Source organism: Amblyomma maculatum, chromosome 2 (assembly GCF_055883805.1).
Source record: "Amblyomma maculatum isolate TAMU_Amacu chromosome 2, ASM5588380v1, whole genome shotgun sequence".
NCBI lineage: Eukaryota > Metazoa > Arthropoda > Arachnida > Ixodida > Ixodidae > Amblyomma > Amblyomma maculatum.
The window spans coordinates 214,514,910-214,521,685 of NC_139345.1; positions in this window are offsets into that span (position 1 = coordinate 214,514,910).

Consider the following 6,776-nt stretch of genomic DNA (forward strand, 5'->3'; position numbering starts at 1 on the left):
AGAGACCCAAGTTGGCAGCTCCTGCCAGTGGACCACGGTCATGGGCACGGACACGGACACGGCCCAGAGCGACGAGCTGTTAGACCTGGCGTAGTATTGCTTTTGCAATAAAAGACACACCTGCGCATGCGCAAAAATTACAAGAGCTCAGCACTGCTGAACCAAAAATTGAGCGAGAGCATTAGCTACGGGTAACCGAGCGCTCTTCTCTTTTTCTTCTTCTTCAGCCCACATATAAAGCCCCGCTTTAACCAAGCCGTATGAACGTGCCTTAGTGGCCTATAGGAGTAACGTGAATGCAAGGGTCTTAGCAGGCTGATTCTGACTTGACCGTCCCATGTGAAACGAGAAACCCAAGTTGGCAGCTCCTGCCAACTGAGCCGCGACTCCGACCGCGCCACGCCGACCGCTTGATTTGTGAGCCTGCTGCGATGGAGCACGAGAGCAAGATGACCAGTGTGGCAGGCTCCTCATTCTCAACAGCCCGGGTCGTGCCTGCGCTCAGAGCACGCGCTGTACATCTTTATTTCCCTCTAACACTGATCTCAGCGCCTCCGCTTTATAGCGTCGGCGGGCGCTACAGGGCCCCCGCCTAGACGGAACGGCGAAATGTACGCGCCGACGGGGCAGAGTTGGGGGTGCCACGGCGGCAAGCACGGCTGCAGATAAGCCGGGAACATCTGAGGGGAGCTCCTGGTGAGGTGTCTCGAGGTACGCGGGTTTGAGGCGATCTAGAGGGACGACCTCTTCACGATCATCCAGCACGATTGTAGCTGACTTTGTCGTCTTGTTGAGGACGCGGTACGGGCCGTCGTATGAGGGGGTAAGAGGCGCCTTTACAGCGTCCCGCCTGAGAAATACAGGCGTCGAGGAAGCAAGGCCTGGGTTCACAAAGACTTGATGGGCAGATGAGCGAGGCGGCACTGGGCGCATATGCTGAAGACAGTCTTGTAGGCGATAAAGGTATTATAGGGGCTGGGTTGAGGGCGCCGAAGGGCGTGGCGTGGTCTTTGTCAAAAACAGCTGTCACACTACACCGGACCGTTTGTTGTGTTAGAACGCATCAATGGCCTGAATTACGTCATAGCACGCATAACGGCGAATGGTCGACGGTTACGTCAGTCGCAGGTGGTGCAAGTAGCCCGCCTCAAGCAATTTCATTCCAGAGGATATCTGCAACTCGCCCGACGGGCTTCGTCTGCGAGGAGAGAAATGTCACGCGCCTTCGTAGAACGTCGACGGAAGATGAAAAAGAGCGGTCGGGTAGATCGGTGAAGAAGAAAGAAGAGCAAGGGCAGAGGAACGTTTGTACGCTTCGCCGCAGTCCTGTTTGTACCGATCCCTGTAAATAAACCCCCGTGCGTACAAAACACGTAACATAATATATATATATTGTAACAGTACAGAAGAAGATGAAGTTTAGAAGACAAGTGAAGGAGAAAGACGTTGGAAAAAGACTCGTGCCGGACGCGCTGCCGTTGACCAGCTGAGCTCCCTACCCTATCGTCTTGTTGTTCAGCGCTCCGACGTCTTACCCCCTTCGTAACAATATATATATATATACCGGGTGTCCCAGCTAACTTGAACCAAGGGTTACAAAATAATATATTTGAGGTAGGTCAGTGAAACCAGTTGAATACAACTACCACCCTGCTTGCGCACTACAGGCAATTTTTTGTTTTGCAATTAGTTAATTGGCTAATTATGTTAATTTTTCTAATTTAATAAATATTCACCTTAGACCAAAAATGTGAATTGGAAAGTTGTAGAGCACCTTCAGAAACCCCCATTCCATTTATTGCGATGAAGAAAGTCTCACGTGCATCTTTTTTTCCGGGCTCAAACGAAAGCCCGCGAAATACAAATAATATCACGTGACTAGCGCATTTGAGCGCAGCGATCGTGGTGCTCTCAGTCGTGGTTTGAGTGAACGAAATCAGCTGCGGCCCTGACCCCATGGTCCCGTTGCAGTGGCAGGCAGAAATGTTGGCGATGGTTGGAGCGAGCTCGAGCTCGCCCGTCGTCACCGCGATCTTGGCCAGGCCTGTGCACCGCAGCATCCTATCACGACAGGCGGATGACGATAAAGAACCGGCAAATGAAGGTGCAGCGCTAATTTTAGTAGAGTCACATGTCATCTCGCTCCTTTACCTAAGCCTGTATGCGCAGATTCAGTGGCTGATACCTTATCGCTCATCCGTTGGCCGTAAAATTCGCTGATGGGAGAGAAGGAGGGTTTGTTAGAATCCCGGTGGTGTCGGATCGCTGCTCTCGGTGCTACTTGCACCATCACGTGAGCCGGCTGTCGGACGCGGGCGAAGAAACCATCGCAGGCATATCGGCCTGCCGCTTTAACGGGGCAAAGGAGACGGCCGCAGCTAGTTTTGTTCGCTCAAACCACGACTGAGAGCACCACAATCGCGGCGCACAAATGCACTAGTCACGTGGTATTATTTGTATTTCGCGGGCTTTCTTTTGAGCCCTGAAAAAAAGATACACGTGAGATTTTCTTTATCGCAATTAATGGAATGGGCTTTTCTGAAGATGCTCTACAAGTTTCCAAATCACATGTTTGGTCTAAAGTCGATATTTATTCAATTAGAAAAATTAACATAATTAGCTAATGAAGTAATTGCAAAACAAAAAATCGCCTGTAGTGCGCAAGGAGGCTGGCAGTTGAATGCAATTGGTTTCACTGACCTACCTCAAAGGTATTATTTTGTATCCATTGGTTCAAGTTAGTTGGGACACCCGGTATATATATATATATATATATATATATATATATATATATATATATATATATATATATATATATATATATATATTGTAATTCCGTAGTGAAAAGCGACTCGCACGTGGAGTCGAGCTGGCGGTCGACCCCCCCACGCGCCGAGGCCAAGGAGCGAGCGCTGTTGTTGTTTTTTTCTCCTTTTCTCCTCTTTTCTTGGGCGCGCGGGAGGCTTGGTTTGTTTTGCCCCTTCGCCCCGAGGCGTCGCCAAGAAGCGAACGGCAGACGCATCCTTATCAGCCGGGAACAATAGCGGCACGCTTCTGCGAACCACTTTACGGCCAGCTCGTCCAGCGATGTCCCGCCGTGGCGCCAAGCATGGGTGCAGGGAGACGCCGTTAATGAAGGTTTTTGCACTGCCACAAGCGCTCACTAAATGTCCTGCAGAAGCCGACAATAGGCGCGACCCTTGGCCCTCCCAAGTAGGCAATCAGCCCAGCGGCCTCCCGCTGTGTCGCGAGACATTGGGTCCGAGAAACGGCGACTGTACACTGCTCTGGGACAGTGCCCCCCCCCCCCCCTTTTCCTCGAACGGGACGGCTGGGTGGCCTAGTCTCCAGATCCCCCGCGGCGTTTCTTTCACAAAGGCGCCAGCTGCAAGGTCGCGTCGCAAACACGCTGAGGAGGGGATGCAAAGACAGGCGCCGTGTGAGAGGGTTTGGGGACCAGCGAGTGGAGAGGGTGTGTGTTTTGAATGTTGTATTTTTATTTGGCGTAATTAAGGACCTGGGTCCAAGAATATTCCCAACCCACGGGGGTTGTAGCATGTTTTTAAATAATTTGATTGGCTGCTTCATTTTCGGGGGCGGATCACCTAAGGTGACCGCCCTTGGGTCTTTGTTGATGTCTGGTATCAAAAAGCGGTCCTCAGACCATGTTCGACAGTCAAGATTGAGGCTCCGTGCTTAACAAGTATTTACACCCCCTAGGTTTTAACCGAAACGCTCGGTAGGAAAGTAAGGGCCTGTAAAGTGACTTCTTCGTGTGAGAGTTTTCATTTTCTTTTAAGTTACAGTTGTCTGTCTGACTTGTTGCTGTAACTTTGCCTATGTATACTATTTTGCTTCTGTAAATATATATCTCCTCCTGACCATCATCAGATCATCGTCTTCTGCTTCTTCACTGCCGAATGACCACGTTTGGAGAGGCTTCAGCCCCTCCGAAGATTGGCAAAGAACGAGCTAAACATCACTGGCGCAGCACGACAGGGTTCGGCAACCAGCGACCACTATCATCACCCAGAGCACCCAGGCCCTGGGAACCCACTAGGCAACAAGCGTCCGCACGTCCAGCCAGAAGCAGCAAGGTGATCCAGGCCCCGAACCAGAGGCAGCGTTCTGGGGAAGGACTCCGACGAGGCTGCGGCACCAAGGGACGGAGGCCCCAACTGGCGACACCAGCATGGGTAAGCGGGATTTCTTGCGCTTTGTTGAAGTGGCTATGGCTCAAGTGTAAAGTGGCGTATGGTTTTAACACGTAGCATGATGGCGAGCGTAGGCGAGAGAGAGACAGGGGGAGATATAACAGATGACAGCGAGCAGTTGCAGCAAGCGACAGCTCAGCCTGTAGCAGGAGCGCTACGTGAAGTAGCGGAGATGTCGGTATCCGATGCGGTTGCAATTCGCCGTATGGAACTAGATTTTGAGCTGGAAAAATTGAAAATTCTTTCACAGGAACGCCTAGAGTTACAGAAACTTGGGCTAGATCCAGCGGTTGCAATGGCGATAGCGGGAAGCGGGCAGACGTCTGTAAGGTCAGACATTGACGATCAGCGTCGAATGGGGCCCGATCCAGTCTCCCAATGCGCTAAAGTCCTTAAGGGACTGAAGCTGCCGTGTGACGCGGACGTGCCGTTATGGTTCGAGGAAGTCGAGAGAATTTTCACGACGTACAAGGTGCCAAACGAAAGCCGCGTTCACTTAATCATGCCAGCACTAGCTGAGCGTATCAGGTACCTTCTCCGTAACCTCGGGGACGATGAGTGTGGAAGCTACGAGTCGGTAAAAACAGCCGTTTTAAAGGAGCTGAAGCTTAACCCCTCAGAATGCCTCGAACGCTTTGAGCGCGTGACGAAACGCCGCGGTGAAACTTGGGCGCAGTTCACCTCGCGCACTAAGACGTACTTTCAGTACTACCTTCGGTCACGGGACGTAGAAACCAAAGACGACCTGGTATCGTTGATCATCGCAGATCGCATAAAGGGTAGCTTGAGCCCTGAGGGCTTAGAGTATGTGCGTCTTCGTGAGGATGAGAGGTGGCTAAAACCGGATGAAATATCCGACGTTCTCCAAACGTTCGAACAGGCTAAGGGCAAGGGGCGCGCAGCGAAACAAATTGTTGTGTATGCGGAAAAACCGAAGGGACCCCCGCAAGCGGCGAACAATGATAGCAAACGGCCAATTCAGTGTTATGAGTGCCGCGCATCTGGCCACCGAGCCAAGGAATGCCCTCGCGCTTCACAAAACGTGCAGAAGGAGAAACGCGCTCGAGCCCAAAAAGTAGCTGTAGCCAACGTAGAGGCATGCGAAACACCGGCGTCAGTAACCTCCCAGACAACCCTAGTAGCAGAGATGAAAACGCCCCAGTCATTCGACGAGGCACGCAAATCGAAGCTACAGCAGGTGGATATTGAGTGCGCAGGGATACCGGCGACAGCTATAATTGATACCGGTAGCGAGATAACCGTGGTTAGGGAAGGCCTCGTGCCAAGTATATGTCGGGAGCCATCCGGCTCGATAAAGCTAGTTTCGGCTTTTGGGGAGACGGTTAACGCAAAACTGGTCACTCTTGCGGTAAGCATCAGGCGGCCCACCGCACACATAGCAGGGCCCGAGGCAGCAGACATTGTATGCGCGCTTTCTGATAAACTGGCGGAGGGAGTGGATTGTTTGCTCTCCGGGGAGGATTGGGAACTGCTTTCGGAGATAGACAGTCTTTACGAGGCACTTGTTATGAATAAGGCCTGCCCTCTGTCTGAAGCAGTTAACGCGTCTGTCACCATGGCGGAGCAGAGCGCAAAGCTGAGCTCTACATCACACGAGTGGCAAGCGGCGGGGCCTGAGGCATACAAACTAATGAGTGGTGAGCAGGGTGTGGCGACGGAACAGCCCTGTGAAGTAGATCTGGAAGAAAGCGAGAAGGAAGATGTAATCTCGATCCAGGATGACGCGGACGCAGCCCTAAAACAGCGCCAGGTATTCAGATCCGACCAAGTATCAGACGAAACCCTAAAAAAAGCGTGGGCTGACGCAAAGGCAGGGAAGGCAGGCATGTTTGTTTCAGACTGCTTGTTGTATCACTGGGACTCGATCTCCGGTAGCAAAGTGAAGCAGCTTGTGCTCCCCCTTAGCAGGCTTGAAGAGGTACTCTGCCTTGCGCATGAGTCCCTTTGGGGAGGCCATTTGGGGCCACGGAAGACAAAGACCAGAATTAAGTACAGCTTTTTCTGGCCAGGCTTAGAAGGGGACGTAACGCGACACTGCAGGACATGTCACGGCTGTCAAGTCCGCTCAGACAGGCGAATTAAAGATAGGGTTCCCATCACACCTCTCACCAGACCCGACCATCCGTTTCAGTTCGTAAATATCGATATAATCGGGCCGCTCGATGTTCCGTCGAGCAGGGGTCATAGGTACGCTCTCTGCGTCGTTGACTTGTGCAGGCGGTGGCCGGAGGTAGTCTGTTTGCGATCCCTAACCGCTAGGGCAACATGTGACGCCTTGCTTGCGATTTTCAGCCGCACAGGCATACCTGAGGTAGTCTGTTCAGATCAGGGAACGAACTTCACGGCGCAGCTGACGCGTGAGATGTTAGCAAGACTGGGATGCGCACCGCGTTTTTCGACTCCTGAGCATCCGGAGAGCAACGGGACAGTGGAAAGGTGGAACCGCGTTTTGAAGAACATGTTGTTCCATGTTATTGAGAAAGGTCCCAAGAACTGGGATAGACTGGTCCCGTTCGTTCTCTGGGCGTACAGGGAAGTCCC